The sequence below is a fragment of the Oncorhynchus nerka genome, linkage group LG3, assembly GCF_034236695.1.
Source record: "Oncorhynchus nerka isolate Pitt River linkage group LG3, Oner_Uvic_2.0, whole genome shotgun sequence".
NCBI classification, from domain to species: domain Eukaryota; kingdom Metazoa; phylum Chordata; class Actinopteri; order Salmoniformes; family Salmonidae; genus Oncorhynchus; species Oncorhynchus nerka.
Genome location: NC_088398.1, coordinates 16,515,711 through 16,531,737, shown reverse-complemented (window position 1 = coordinate 16,531,737; position 16,027 = coordinate 16,515,711). Strand labels below are relative to the sequence as shown.

Here is a 16,027-nt window from a genome sequence, read left to right as displayed (position 1 = left end):
AAACAGGTGCAGTTAATACAGGTAATGAGTGGAGAACAGGAGGGATTCTTAAAGAAAAACTAACAGGTCTGTGAGAGCTGGAATTCTTACTGGTTGGTAGGTGATCAAATACTATTTATTTTCATGAACTGAAGTTCAATTTCAATAGGTGAACAACAAGTGGCAACCTAGCTAATACAAGGATTCCTAAATCATTGCTAAGAATAATGAAAATCACTGCAGTTTCTACTGGTCATTGTTTTCAGGCTGATTGTATTGGTGCTAGCTAGATACCAAGCCAAAGCTTGCTACCCCAGAAGTTGCCGTCAAACAAATGACGCTTTATTACCAACGCAGTAATGTAAACACATCTTTTTTTCTACAGCTTTGACAGTGCTACTGTATCTTTTTTGACACGCAAAGACCCAAACGGCGTTCCATAGTATGTATTTCGTGACGCTAATAGAGTGACGCATTTACTGTGTAACTCCGGCAGGGCAACATCTGACAAATATACAACCACTACATGGTAGTGTGTACCGGTGCTCGACCAGTCGACGAAAGCCAACATCACCCACGACGGAGAACGGTTGATTGTCAAGGGCAATGAATTCGATTATCTTGGCTTTAATGGATCTCGCCTTTGAGTTGTCTCGCTGAAATTTGCAGCTGGAGGTTGAATGTTTGAAGGGGTACGGGACTATAAAAAGTTTGGGAACCACTGATCTATACTGATTGAAGTGGATTTAACAAGTGACATCAATAAGGGATCATAGCGTTCACCTGGTCAGTTTGACATGGAAAGAGCAGGTGTTCCTAATGTTTTGTACACTCAATGTAGATGGCTCTGAGTGAGACCCTTTTGATGATATTTCAGAAATACTTCTATCGGGCTATTAATCGGTGTTTGGAGTTGCAGTAAGCCTAGACTGTCCCATGCCATGTAGTAATGGACTATTTTCAGGAATTCACAGGATTTTCAGGCTGCTTGGTACTGTTACAGTGCTATTTCCCGTCCTGATTACATAAGAAAGTAAAAGCTGGCTGCAAGTTTCACAGCCAGCAGCAGCACCACTCCTACTCTTTCCTGCTCCACAACAAAATTAGAGGAAGCCCCCTGAAGGATGTCATGGTGGCCATAGATCATGTGGACCATCGTCAGAGACGAGAGAGAGAGACCTCAATTTGTTAGTAGGTATCTGCTGTTAATTTATCAGCAGGGGAAATACAGTAGCACAGCATTTTCATACAGTACTAGTTCTGCCTTCCCCTCTCATCGGATAGAGAACTAGAGCCAGGCAGGCCCAGGCCTTGATGCTGACTGGAACTAACTGAACAGTTTGTGTTCCTTGAAAAAGATGTCTGTTCCACTGGGTCGCGGAGGCCCCTGCCACTAGTTTCAACAGAAAAGTAATGGGCAGATTCCATGAGCTTTTTTCCTCATGCTGCCTCTCTCTGAGATTGACAAACGAACGTAGCAAAATCTTCTCCTCGGGTTCTGACTTACATAGAAAACCTGAGAGAAACAGGCTTAGTAGGGTGAGGTAGCAGAGATTTATTGGACATACATCATCGCCATAGTCAAAGCAAACTTCCACTAGGCAAACATTTAAATTCAAATCTTGTTGTATCCCAAACAATGAATTTATAGCTTACAACAGTTCCTCCAAGTTCCTCAGAATTAAATAACTGTGTAATTTCAGCATTACAGTCCGCCAAAGCTGATAACAAAATATGAATTATCCACAAAATACAAAAAGCTGATTGGACATAAATTACATTAAAAGTTCTGAGCAACTGTCTTAGTTTCCAATTTGTTGAGAAAGCACAGCATGAACAAAGTTTTTAACATGCAAATAATGATCCGCTCATGAGTTTATCTACAATAAAGAGCTTGGCACTTGGATCAATAGAACCACTGAATGGGCTCACTTGTAATTAGTGTGTGGGTGTGTGTCCTCTGTGTGTGTGCTCTGTGTGTACGCACCGCACTTTGAACTGCTATGTGTGTCTCGGTCCCGGTCTGTGTGTGTAGCCCCACGGATTTATAATCCATAATGTACTGTACGACTGATCTTGAGAACAGAAGAAACATTGATCTCTTGCCCTTCGCCTATGACACTTAACAGTAAAGCCCTCATCATAAAGCTGGTCTGAGAGGAGAGGCACACTATGTGTGATAAACACTATTTGCTGTGAGATATGGCTGGAAGGGCTTTCCTCCATTAATAAAATCAGAACATTCTAGTGTGCTCTTATGACAAGTGCCTTGTGGGTTACTTGCCATAATTGGACAAATTGACAAAAAACATATACCTATGTTTAATCATTCCTTTTCAGAATCAAAGTCATTCTGTGTGTGTGTGTGATTTCACTCATTCCACTTGAACAGAAAAGTGAAATATGATTAACTGTGACCTTAACGGAGCAATTAGCCCCAAAGCATAGATCAACTAGAAAGGCTGGGGACTTTAGAGCACCGTGTGCCACTGGTACTGTACGCGTCTGTACTAATTAGAGAGATTGTTGCTCAAGCTTGCGTGAACGAAGAATGTAACTTCAAACCGAGCCTTAACAATGGACATCTTCATCACAGCTAGGCTTAATTATTACAGCCGTGTGAGAGCGGAGAGAGAGAGAGCATGCTAACTTTTAGCCTTACCTATTAAAGTAAGGGGTTCTCCTTCTCCAATGGGCTCTTATTCAACAAGACACATTTCCTCTGTCTGCTTGTGGGATTTCAAGTCAACATTTCTCCATGCCAGGGTGGGAGGGAGGGGTGCAGTCAGAGGTTTGAGGTCTATTCCTCGGGCTATGCTCATGTTTCTCTTGCAGTTAACTTGTTCTGTTGTCTTTGCCTGTCTAGTCACACAGAGCTAGAGAACAACAGTAGGTCTATACTGTACGTGACGGTACAACTATGTTGTGACAATGTCATCTCAACATGCGGTGGAAAAGGGGCACCTATCAACAACATAACTACTCGACTGTACTTGGTCCTTGATGTTATGATGAGAGCTGACTGCATGCATTTCATTGGGATTCATTCTTCATGTGCTATATTGGAACTAGAGGTCAATCGATTAATCGGAATGGCCGATTAATTAGGGCCGATTTCGTTTTCGTAACAATCGGTAATCGTCATTTTTGGACGCCGATTATGGCCGATTACATTGGACTCCACGAGGAGACTGCGTGGCAGGCTGACTACCTGTTACGTGAGCGCAGCAAGGAGCCACGGTAAGTTGCTAGCTAGCATTAAACGTATCTTGTAAAAAACAATCAATCTTGACATAATCACTAGTTAACTACACATGGTTTTGATATTACTAGTTTATCCAGCTTGTCCTGCGTTGCATATAATCGATGTGGTGCCTGTTAATTTATTATCGAATCACAGCCTACTTCGCCAAACGGATGATGCATTCGCGAAAAAAGCACTGTTGTTGCACCAATGCGTACCTAACCATAAACATCCATGCCTTTCTTAAAATCAATACACAAGTAAATATTTTTAAACCTGCATATTTAGTTAATATTGCCTGCTAACATTTCTTTTAACTAGGAAAAGTGTGTCACTTCTCTTGCGTTCTGTGCAAGCAGAGTCAGGGTATATGCAGCCGTTTGGGCCGCCTGGCTCGTTGCGAACTGTGTGAAGACCATTTCTTCCTAACAAAGACCGTAATTAATTTGGCAGAATTGTACATAATTATGACATAACATTGAAGGTTCTGCAATGTAAAAGCAATATTTACACTTTGGGATGCCACCCGTTAGATAAAATACGGAATACGGTTCCGTATTTCACTGAAAGAATAAATGCTTTGTTTTCAAAATGATAGTTTCCAGATTTGACCATATTAATGACCTAAGGCTCGTATTTCTGTGTGTTATTATATTATAATTAAGTCTATGATTTGATATTTGATAGAGCAGTCTGACTGAGCGGTGGTAGGCAGCAGCAGACTCGTAAGCATTCATTCAAAAAGCACTTTCCTGCATTTGCCAGCAGCTCTTCGCTGTGCTTCAAGCATTGCGCTGTTCAAGCCTATCAACTCCCGAGATTAGACTGGCAATACTATAGTGCCTATAAGAACATCCAATAGTCAAAGGTCCTATAATAACTACAACCTAAAACTTCTCACCTGGGAATATTGAAGACTCATGTTAAAAGGAACCACCAGCTTTCATATGTTCTGAGCAAGGAACTTAAACGTTAGCTTTTTTACATGGCACATATTGCACTTTTACTTTCTTCTCCAACACTTTGTTTTTGCATTATTTAAACCAAATTGAACATGTTTCATTATTTATTTTTTATTGATGTATTATATTAAGTTAAAATAAAAGTGTACATTCAGTATTGTTGTAATTGTCATTATTACAAATATATATATATATATATATATATATATATATATATATATATATATAATATAAAATTGGCCGATTTAAATCGGTAATCGGTCGACCTCTAATTGGAACTATGCAGTAGTCCTACTGTGGCAGGCTCTGGGATGGCTTGCTTTGCTTGGTCATTACGGTACAGTAACAAGTTCATGTGTGCTGATTCTTTACGTTCTAGATTTCAACCACACATTGACAGTCATACGGTGTTGGGATGGCTTGCTTTGCCTGGTACAATACAGTAAGAACTTCATGTGTGCTTACACTGTGAGGGGAAAGCTTTAATATCCTGCAGTGATTCGCACCAGAACAGAGGCAAAGCCCAGGCTTGGGATCACCATGAACGCTGGCTATTTAAAGTAAAGCCTAATTGAAACTGAACCAACATTTCCCTGAAGAGAAGAGATCTCCTCTTTTGCATGTCGCTGCTGGTTTTAAGGCCCAGGCTGGGACCAGAGATGGGCGTTAAGGAGACTTTAGCTACCACACTAACTGATTGGTCAGTCAGTGGCTGTGATTCCATGCATGATGGAATCTCTCTTGGTTAACAGGCGTCTTAATCGAGCACAGATTTACAAACAGTGTCGTCAACATCATTGCTTCCATTAACACGGACTGAATGAAGGAATGGAACACCAAATCATTTCATTAAGACCTACACTGGTATCAAATAGCCTATAGGCCTCAAACATCGAGGTAAAAAATATGTACAAAGGCCTCCATCAACTACAAACACCCTAATGATATGCATAACATAAGGCTAAACTTAACATAGGGTAAACAGAACAGTTTAAAATAGATACTTGAGCAAATTGAATGTCAAATATATATATGGTCCTAAACAAGTACCTAAACTTCATGGAAGTAGAAAACTGCTAACACATTCTCTTGAATAGGCCCACGTTCCATTATATACAGTGTGGGTGGGAAACACTAAACTTTTAACCTCATCTTTCTGGGCCAAATAATTGAAGTAAAGCAGAAATCTATAAACTTCTTATGGCTCAGGCTGCCAAATATTTCCTTGTAAATGGAGTTGGTGGGTTGGGTTCTCTGGGACCTGCCTGTGTTCCCTCCTCTCCTCACACTGCCCAACTGCATAGCATTCACAGGGCTATACATTCCCCTCCCTTCCAAATTGGGGCACACTTCAAAATAGTAGGGCTATTTATAGTTCTGGCCATCCAGAATCATAACAGCAACCTGTGCAGCAGACTCGTACACAAGTCAGTCTAGTCATTACTACCCAGTACGTTTACAGCACTATGCATACTGCCTGAGATCTGTGAGGTAGGCCTGTGGACGTTGGAGAAAACTTTGAAATGGGCATTTAGGCCTAGATGTGTAAACTTGAAATAGAAAAAACAAACACCTCACAGGTGTCTCTTACAGTCATGTCTTCTTTTTTTAAAGAAACATTGATATGAAATAACCTAACTCTGTACTTCTGTCTTGACAAACAGCTCAAGCACAACCACTGATAGGGCTTGGTTCTCAAATGCAAAGAATAATGGTGTCCTCAAGGTCCATCAAAGGATAAAGGATTAATACTACTACGCATTGAAAGCCACATGTTGGGTGGTAACCCTCAAGAGTGTGACAATCTTCTAGTGGTATTGTTTCTCCAAAGAAAACAAAAAGCTTCACTGTATGTTGAACAAATAGTAAACTACGCGACCCTGCATTCTGGCCACCTTAAAGCCACAATCTGTGTTTCAGCCCATTGATTGAACAGCAGGACATATCCCAGATTGTGCCGTAAGGAGCATAAGTAGGCCAGCTTCCACCTGAGCAGGTGAAACCCGGTCTTGCAGGCTGTTACGTTGCCTGCCTGCCTTACTGTCTGCATACCAACCTACTACACTGCCTGCCACACTGCCAGCCTGCTACACTGCCTACCTGCCACACCGCCTGCCTGCTTGCAGATCATCCCCTCCATACCACACCACATGATCGCTGGATGAAGCTCACTGCAGTCCTCTGGAATGCTGGGAGCAAATTCTTTCCACATAGGCTATTGGATAAAAAAAGAGCAATGCCCTGAATGGTATGCACTGATTTGTAGGCCAAAGAGTGGTGATGAAAGAAGGCCCTCGGGCAGTGTGCGGGCCGGGGCATTGGAATGTGCAGCTCTGGCCTGTTCAGCTGTGGAGCTGAGCTGCTTGGGCTATGAGGGAAACGGGAGATGGAGCTGGGCTGGAAGAGAGCTGGGGCTGGGGAACTGAGCTGCCTGGGAGGGGAGCTGGGCTGAAGCTACAGGGAATCTGGGGCTTGATGGGTTGGGCTGGGGCTGGGACTAGGCTGGAGATGCTGGATCTGGGGAGGGGAGCTGGGACTGCGGCCGGAGCCCCTCAGGGGTGTGTACTTAGTCCCCTTCCCATACTCCCTGTTCACCCAAGACTGCGTGGCCAAACACGACTCCAACACCATCATTAAGTTTGCTGACGACTCAACAGTGGTCACCGACAACGATGAAACAGCCTATAGGGAGGAGGTCAGAGACCTGGCAGGGTGGTGCCAGGACAACAACCTCTCCCTTAATGTGAGCAAGACAAAGGAGCTGATCGTGGACTACAAGAAAAGGCGGGCCGAACAGGCCCCCACTAACATCAACATGGCTGTAGTGGAGCGGGTCGAGAGTTTCATGTTCCTTCGTGTCTACATCACTAACGAACTATCATGATCCAAACACACCAAGACAGTCGTTAAGAGGGCATGACAACACCTTTTCCCCCTCAGGAGACTGAAAAGACTTGGCATGGGTCCCAGATCTTCAAAAAGTTATACAGCTGCACCACCGAGAGCATCCTGACCGGATGCATCACCGCCTGGTATGGCAACTGCTCGGCATCTGACCGCAAGGCACTACAGTGGGTAGTGCGTATGGCCCAATACACCACTGGGGCCAAACTTCCTGCCATCCAGGACCTATATACCAGGGGGTGTCAGAGGAAAACCCCAAAAATTGTCAGAGACTCCAGTCACCCAAGTCATAGACTGTCTTCTCTGCTACCGCACGGCAAGCGGTACCGGAGCATCAAGTCTAAGACCAAAAGGCTCCTTAAACCCCCCTCCCCCATTTGTTTTGTACACTGCTGCTACTCACTGTTATTTATATATGCAGTCACTTCACCCCTACCTACATGTACAAATTACCTCGACTAGCCTGTACCCCCGCACATCGACTCAGTACCGGTACCCCTATATATAGCCTTGTTATTGTTATTTTATTGTGTTACTTTAAAAAAAAATGTTACTTTAGTTTATTTGGTAAATATTTTCTTAACTCTTTCTTAAACTGCACTGTTGGTTAAGAACTTGTAAGTAAGCATTTCACGGTAAGGTCTACACATGTTGTATTCGGCGCAAGTGACAAATAACTTTTGATTTTATTTTATTTGAAGGACAAAAGGAAAACAGGTTTTTAGACATTTTTGCAAATTTATTACAAATAAAAAACAAGATCCCCAAGAACAAAGTGGCCTCCATCATTTTGGAACCACCAAGCTGGCAGCCCGGCCAAACTAAGCAATTGGAGGAGATGGGCCTTGGTCAGGGAGGTGACCAAGAACCCAATAGTCACTCTGAAAGAGCTCCAGAGTTTCTCTGTGGAGAAGGGAGTAGCTTCCAGATGGTAGACGGAAGCCACTCCTCAGTAAAAGGCACATGACAGCCCGCTTTGAGTTTTCCAAAAAGCACCTAAATGACTCAGACCATGAGGAACAAGATTCTCTGGTCTGATGAAACCAAGATTGAACTCTTTGGCCTGAATGCCAAGCATCACGTCTGAAAGAAACCTGGCACCATCCCTACAGTGAAGAATGGTTGTGGCAGCATCATGCTGTGGGGATGTTTTTCTGCGGCAGGGACTGGGAGACTAGTCAGGATCGAAGGAAAAGATGAATGGAGCAAATTACAGAGAGATTCTTCATGAAAACCTGCTCCAGAGCGCTCAGGACCACAGACTGGGGCAAAGGTTCACCTTCCAACAGGACAACAACCGCAAGTCTCAATGTCCTTGAGTGGCCCAGCCCGAGCCTAGACTTGAACCCGATCAGACATCCCTGGAGAGACCTGAATATAGCTGTGCAGCGACACTACCCATCCAACCTGACAGAGCATGAGAGTATCTGCAGAGAAGAATGGGAGAAATTCCCCAAATGCAGGTGTGCCAAGCTTGTAGCGTCATACCCAAGAAGACCAGAGGCTGTAATCGCTGCCAAAGGTGCTTCAACAAAGTACTGAGTAAAGGGTCTGAATGCTTAAATAAAATGTGATATTTCCGTTTTTTATTAAAAGTCAAGGGATCTGAATACTGAATTATTTCCGAATGCACTGTAATCCGAATGCACTGCAATAATAATAATAATAATAATTTAAACGGTTATGACGTTTATTTTATTTTTGTGAAGGTCTTCGTCCATAATCGTCAGTTACACTATTACATGGTAATTGTGCCAGCCCTATTAAGGGCCACATTATGACCCATCCAAACGACAACAAGAGCTCACACAGTTTTAAAAAATGTCCCGCCTCCAAGCAGTGACGGTTGCAAGAGCAGCGTGTGAATCTCAACTGAACATACCTCCTCCCTCCCAAAACCCCATTGTTTCATTCTCACACCTAAATGACATATGTAACATCCAACTGACACTCACATGCACAGACTCAGGATTGAGGAGACGGCTGCAATGGTAGGAAGCGCCAGACAGCATACAAGATGCTGTTCTTTAGGGTTCCTGGGCATCTGTCTTATCACTAACCTACATCATCATGTCCACATTGATCAGGGCAAATGACAAGAGGTTTAGGCGAAAACAACCGAAGAAGAGATGTAGCCTTGTATTTTCCAGCAGTATTTCAAGCTGTACATGGAACACCATTTAGAAATCTGAAGTCAAGCCAGAACAGAGCGGTCCAATGTCGCTGGAAGGCGCACAGTCATGCAAAATTCATCATTTAAGGAAGATTTTGGTTTGGGACTGCCTGCCTCTCTACAGTAAGGTGACAATGTAGGCTGTTTTTAAGGTAGAAGCACTCAAAGGATATGTCAAATGAACTAAGAAAACAGTTTGCAGTTTGCTGAGAGACGTGTCTTGAAGGGATGATAACTACTGGAATGCAAGTATTTTTGCAACATTTCATTTGTTGTGCATGGTAGACTAGATAAGAAAATCCAGCCAGATTCCACAACTTGATAAGATAAGGGTCCTGAGAGGAGTAAATCATCCCTTTAAATCTGTAAAATTTCACAATACACAGTAATCCAATAGCAATTACACAGTAATCCATAGACAATTACAAGCAATTGAGCATCGTTGAAGAATGTAGTAGTTTGAAGTAATAAGCAAATGAATGCATATGAAAAGACTGAAGAGCATAAATAAGTACCTACTTCTCCAATAAGTTTCTTCTGACTGTCTGTAGTACAGCACAGGTTTTAATTTACTGGACTGAGTTCCAAATGAACACTGCCATCTCTGTCATGGCTGACTATTTTATCAGTGGATGGTTCAGATTGTGGTCACACCTCAGTAGATGTGCTTGTTTCACATATTGATTCTTCATTAAATGGCAGCTTCATTATTTCGGGGCAGCAGCGTAAAGAAGGTTATAAGAGAGAGCCTGATGTCATCGTGGAGGGCTTGAACAGCAGAAGTCTGAGAAAGGCTTTGGGAGACATGGACAATCGCTAATTGGATGAGGATTTCATTGGGCCGGCTGGGAGAAATGACCTTATGCAATGTGCATAATGAATGGCTTGGACGGGAGGGAGATGTTATGTTTGTGCACAAGCCTGCTGCCAGGGTGGGCTATGGCTAGGCTATTTTAGTTTTTATTCAACTAAGAACTCAAGCTTTCATCTAAGGGACGTGTTATTCAAAAAGTTTAAATAAGATCAAGAAGTGTAAATAGAATAAATGATTATTTAGGCTACTGTACAATGGATCAGACTGATCATCTGGACATATGAGAGTTTCTAACTAACATTGAATAGCCTACATTGAGTTATGTAATAAACATGGTATAACAATAGGGAATTTAGGCTTCATGAGGCTAGAAGAGAAAAGGAGGAATAGGCTTGCTGTATCTATGGTCTTAGTCATTTTCAACACAAACCCCCCTAGACAAACTTAATTTGACCAGAAACCCCCTATCCCTATGATAGTAGGGCCTTATCACATCTGGTGTATTCTGTGCCCAATTGCATTTAGTTTTTCCCCCAAATTAAAACTTCTCAGTTTTGTTTTTCCAGGTTTCGGTTTTTCCAACAACAACAAAAAGGTTTTCACTCTCAAAATCACCACAAAATAGGATGTTCTAAGTCCACAACAATGCTAAACCCTTTACACTCATGGGCACTGGCCTAGATGGATATGGCTAAATTGAAATGTTTGTTCCAGAAGAAATATGAAAAGCATATGCATATCCATGGTAGCAATTGAAAGTGAACAGTTTGCAGATTATGTGTAGAATTGCAGCAAACCATTGAGATCATGTATAGCTTGTTACTGTACAGCCACTGCGTTCAAATGTAGGTGTGCATCAGTGCCCAAATCTGCCATTTTCAACCTGTATACGGTACGAGTGTAAAGGGCTACATCACATCAGGAGACCACGTTGGAGGTCTGGGAAAAGTCTAAGAAATGTAGAATATTGTGTGTAGTTACCCTTTAATTCAAGTGCACACCAGACAGAGACCATTGTTTGGTTAGCGGTGTTTCTGTTGCGCTTGTGTGATTTTGATTTTACAAAACAAAGCAGTTTGCAAAAGAAATGGCAGCTGGATTGATGCAAATAATCATGATATCATTCTGCCAGGTGGGCGTAGGCTTTGTAGTTAAACATTTAACTGATAAGGTTTTTGGGAAAGCCTTTCCATCTACTGACTATCGTTAGCATTATTGCTAACAGCTACACAAAGTGTAGACTAGACAAATGGACATATCGCGCACACACACAGACAGGGGCATTCCTGTGCCTTTTCAGAAAGTTGCAGCAAAGTACAAGTCACTAACCAGGTTTCTATCCAACCTTTTTTATGCAAGTAGAGTACATGTCGGATAAACAGACCTGATGGAAAAAGCACATTTGTTGTTAAACTTTCAAAATGTTGACAAAGCAAAATACACTAGACAATATGGGAACTTTTTGTGTCTGTAAAATGTATTATGCGAGAAATGGTGGTGGAAACGTCTTTATTGCTATAATAACCATCATATGGATGAAAACTTGGAGTCACGTGATGATATGTTATGTGGTCCTCCCACTATGACTTGGGGAAAGCATGCCGTTTATTAGGCTGATGAGCTTGATGCTTGGTTGCCGTTTTTATTTTTTTATTTTACCTTTATTTAACTAGGCAAGTCAGTTAAGAACAAATTCTTATTTTCAATGACGGCCTAGGAACAGTGGGTTAACTGCCTGTTCAGGCAAATACAAAATGATATTTTTCCCTAAATGTCATTCTAACCTACCTACCCACACTGTATCTGCCAGCTAACAGTTCAATTTGATGGAAGCCCATCTCTGGTGGGAAAATGCACATGTTGTTTTTATTTTAGAATAAAATGCTACGTATGCATTTTGTTCATGTCTTATGATTAACTTGAGCAAATGAATGCATTTTCCAATAGGTTAAATACATTTAGTTGATTTCCTACGAAGTTCAACAAAAAACGTATATTGTTGATGAATTCCGTTTTAATATCTGGATTCTGTGATTCCATTCGCATTGTCTGCAACCCATGTTTTATAGGGCCCTACATACTGTATGTTATAAATCATTGAAATAGATTTCTCCAAGTGCTCATCACTTATAGGTTTGGTGAAATATGTACTGATAATATGAGAAACGATGTACAGATAAATCCAAATGAACCATTAAACTCCGAGAAGAGAATACTAATGATGTCCAGGCACAGCGATAAAATTCAAGAGCACAAAATGCCTCTATTGTTCTGAAGTTTCACCGGGGAAGAATGTCACTCAAAACCCTTTTGTTTTCATGAATACATCTCGCCAAGCCCACTAACCCTGGTTTGTTTTAGATTTTACAGCACAGATTCCAGCTCGTAGAGGCTGAGTGACATTTTCTGGAACATCGCCATCATTCTGCACCACTCTCTCTGTTCTTCCTGCACACAAACAAACTAGCAGGGGTGTTCAGTTACCTGCTTTAGAAAATACAGCATTCCTGCTTCTCAGGTTTCAAACAGATTTGGACCAGCTCCAGACATTGAGAAATTGAATCCACCGTGCTGTGGTTGGTTGGTTAGACAATCATTGCATCATTCTGCCTTCTGGGTAATCATGGGTGGATGATGGCAAGTATTTCTAGGACCAGTAAGCTAAAATATATTAAGTTGCCCTTCTGTAAATCAATTACAGACTACTTTAGTAAGCAGAATGTAATTACTTAGCTATAACTGAGGTAGCTAGATAAAAAAAATATTACATTTAAATGAAAGGTAAGTGACACAGACAAACTAAGGCTTCTCTAGCTGCCTGCAAAGCTTTTTCATCTTGTCCTGCTACCAAGTAATCTAATAAAGGCATTACAACTTTTTTCATCTACAAGCCCTTTGGTTCTTCGGAAGTATTTTATTGCTTTGTACAACCATTGACACCTATCTACACAAGAGAAGCAGGCCTAGCCTATAATGTCCAGTTTTTTTCATGATTCAGCTACCTGTTTCCAAACAGCACCTACCGCCACACCCACAGACCAAAATTCAGTTTGAAATGAGTTACTCTAATTTATTAAGACAGAATACAGGAGGTGTGTCAACATCAGATGTGCTCATAACTGATGAGAGAAATAACTTGGGCAATAATAGGACATAACCTAGTATTTGGTGTCATTGATTTAGGCCAAAACTCTGACTCTGCATCCCAGACTTCAGGAAAAAGTGCCATGACCAGCCATCAATAAGGGGGTATTGGCACTGAATAGCGAGTGTTATACGACTGCAAACTGGCGCAAGGCCTAATGGAATGCTAGGGCCTGGGTGAGAGAGATCACCACTATGACAGAGAACATAATAATAATATAAAATCTATGTGGAAGTACAATTTATATGTCTGCAAGGCCTCTTCAGATTGAAAGTTTGGACAGCTCTCAAAAAGGGAATTTGTCACTTGAGTGAACTTGGCCTATCCCTTTCACTTTCCATCCCGATAATAAACTAAACCAACAAGCTAATAGGCCTGCCTACATTCACTGAATGAACGGCTTGTATGATGAATGGAATAGATTGGTAGAACAAATGAAATGCCAATAGGATATGATACAACAAAGCCATTTGTTAGTCAGACTCTTCCAGAGAAGAGACTTGAACCGCCATGGCAAGACAGGTTGCATATGTAAAATATGTGAGCTCAGCAGCTCTGAGCTAGCTGTCTGTCTTCGGCCTCCTAAACTCATGCCTCATCATGTCAGTCGCTTACAGAACACAGACTTGAAATAGCTAGATTGTAGCAGAGGGTGTGAATTTAAAACGAGTTGGTAACACTTTATATTAGTAACCATTTCTATTAAGTTGCTGTTATACCAGTGTAGTGACGCTGTAATTACACAAGTAGTAAGAATGTTGTATTAATATGTTACATAGTAGGCCTACATTAGTAATGGCATTTTAAAGGTATAATAAAAATGTAGTTTAGTGGAAGGGGATAGAGATTGTTCCCAAAACGTACTATGCCATTATGATTATTCAATATATTATTATGGTTCTCACCAACTACAGTTCTTAGGTGAGCTGTACAGTAGTACACTGCTGGGTAATTCTGCTGAATCAGCATTAAGTCAAACAAATATGTTGTTTTGGATTACTAATATGATCACATATCACATCTACAGCATAACTTTCGTTTTATTTTATAACATCCCTGCCAAAATCCATCCCTGATGTCCCATCCAGTTAGATTTGAAATACTTAGCCTCTGAATAAGCCTACTATAAGTATACTGTATAGAAAGGGGTTGTAGAAGCCAACCACCATCCAAGGTTCTGTACACGAGTAGCTAGCTGCCTGGAAAAACGCCTTTCACCCCACCCCCAAAGCAAATGAAGCCATGGGATAAGACTAACCGGACCGGTGAAAATGGTAGAACGTATAGGACAGGCAGGGCCTGCGCCTGGTTGGTAGTTGGATAGTAAGCAGCTATGCAATATCTGTAAACAAGCCAGCACAGTAAACAGTCAGAAAGCCGAGACGACGCACAAAATCTTGTTTATATATTGAGGCCTATCAGAGGGGTATACTACAAAACAGGATCAATGAGCCAGCTAACTTAATTGGCTAAATATTCTGAAATATATATATATATTTTTAAGATACGCTTGAAATGGGCATGGTCTAATTGACTCAGCAACCAAAAACACATTTCTTAATGAACCAGAAAATCAAGTTAGTTTCGTTTTAATCAAAGTTAGCTGGATAACTTATTGATACCCCTCTGGATTGGTACTTTTAACTACCCAACTATAGTAGTTTAGTAAGCTTTAGTTGCCCCAATACAGGAGATCATAATTCTTCCAACCTTGTCCCTACACGAACACAGTTGATCTGCCTGCATGCAGTCCCGATAGCGCTGGGTAGACATGTGGCTATATTAAGCTCAGGTTATTTAGTAACTGTCACATTTGTGATTAACAATGTTAACCTATTGTTTTGGACAACAAATTACATTAATTTGCTAAACAAGTTCTAACAGCTATCCACATCCAAACCCTCCTCACACTTTCGTGAAAGACAGAGCCTCACGCTACTAGCCACGCTGTGTTCCAGTCTCACCGACAGCAGTTTACATCCAGAGGCACTAGCCAGCTAGCTACACTAAACTTTGCTTGCTGTGCCCTAGAAAGTCAAGAAAGATGCATACAATTACACCATATTTCAAATAACACAAGACTCCCTTGATATTGGAATAATACACTCACCTTATTGACAGGCCTCTGTAGCAAATCAAACAAGAGCAATCAGACAGCCTTGCACTTGGGATGGGAAGACTGTTGCTAGCGCAACAGCTTTGCTTTTCTTGCTCAAGACGCTCCAGTGGTCAACATTCCCGATGAGGACAAGCAGCTAGCAGTTTATTTCTCAGCTGACTCCTCAACACACACGAAACAACTCCTCCCTCCCCTCTCGGCTGACTCCGCCCACATCGCCTCATGTCTCTGAGTTCAAGAGGAAGTAGACTCATCAACTGAACAGAGAGAGAGAGAGCTTGTCCTGGGGCTCTGTTCACAAACACAAACAAATCACGAGAAAACAAAAATATAATTACTTGACACATTGAATAGAATTAACACATTGGAAAAAATTAACATGCGCCGAATACAACAGGTGTAGACGGTACAGAGAAACGCTTACTTATGAACCAGTAACCAACAGTGCAGTTTTTTTTTAAGTACAGATTAACAGAGAGTACACAGTGGCAGAATACCTGACCACTGTGACTGACCCAAACGTAAGGAAAGCTTTGACTATGTACAGACTCAGTGAGTTTGTCAATAGCCTTGCTATTGAGAAAGGCCGCCGTAGAGAGGCCTGGCTTTCAAGAGAAGACAGGCTATGTGCACACTGCCCACAGAATGAGGTGGAACTGAGCTGCACTTCCTAACCTCATGACCACA

At 41.7% G+C, this 16,027-nt stretch overlaps 1 protein-coding gene across 2 annotated transcripts in view; it reads right to left on the bottom strand.

Moving 5' to 3' along the window:
- The window catches only part of LOC115102810 (growth factor receptor-bound protein 10-like), a 92,587-nt gene extending 77,091 nt beyond the window's left edge, over positions 1-15,496 (bottom strand). For both annotated transcript variants that reach the window (XM_029623123.2, XM_029623133.2), the window contains exon 1: positions 15,332-15,496. The gene's annotated coding sequence lies outside the window, so the exon portion shown is untranslated. The remainder of the gene's footprint in view (positions 1-15,331) is intronic.
- Positions 15,497-16,027: the final 531 nt, after the last annotated feature.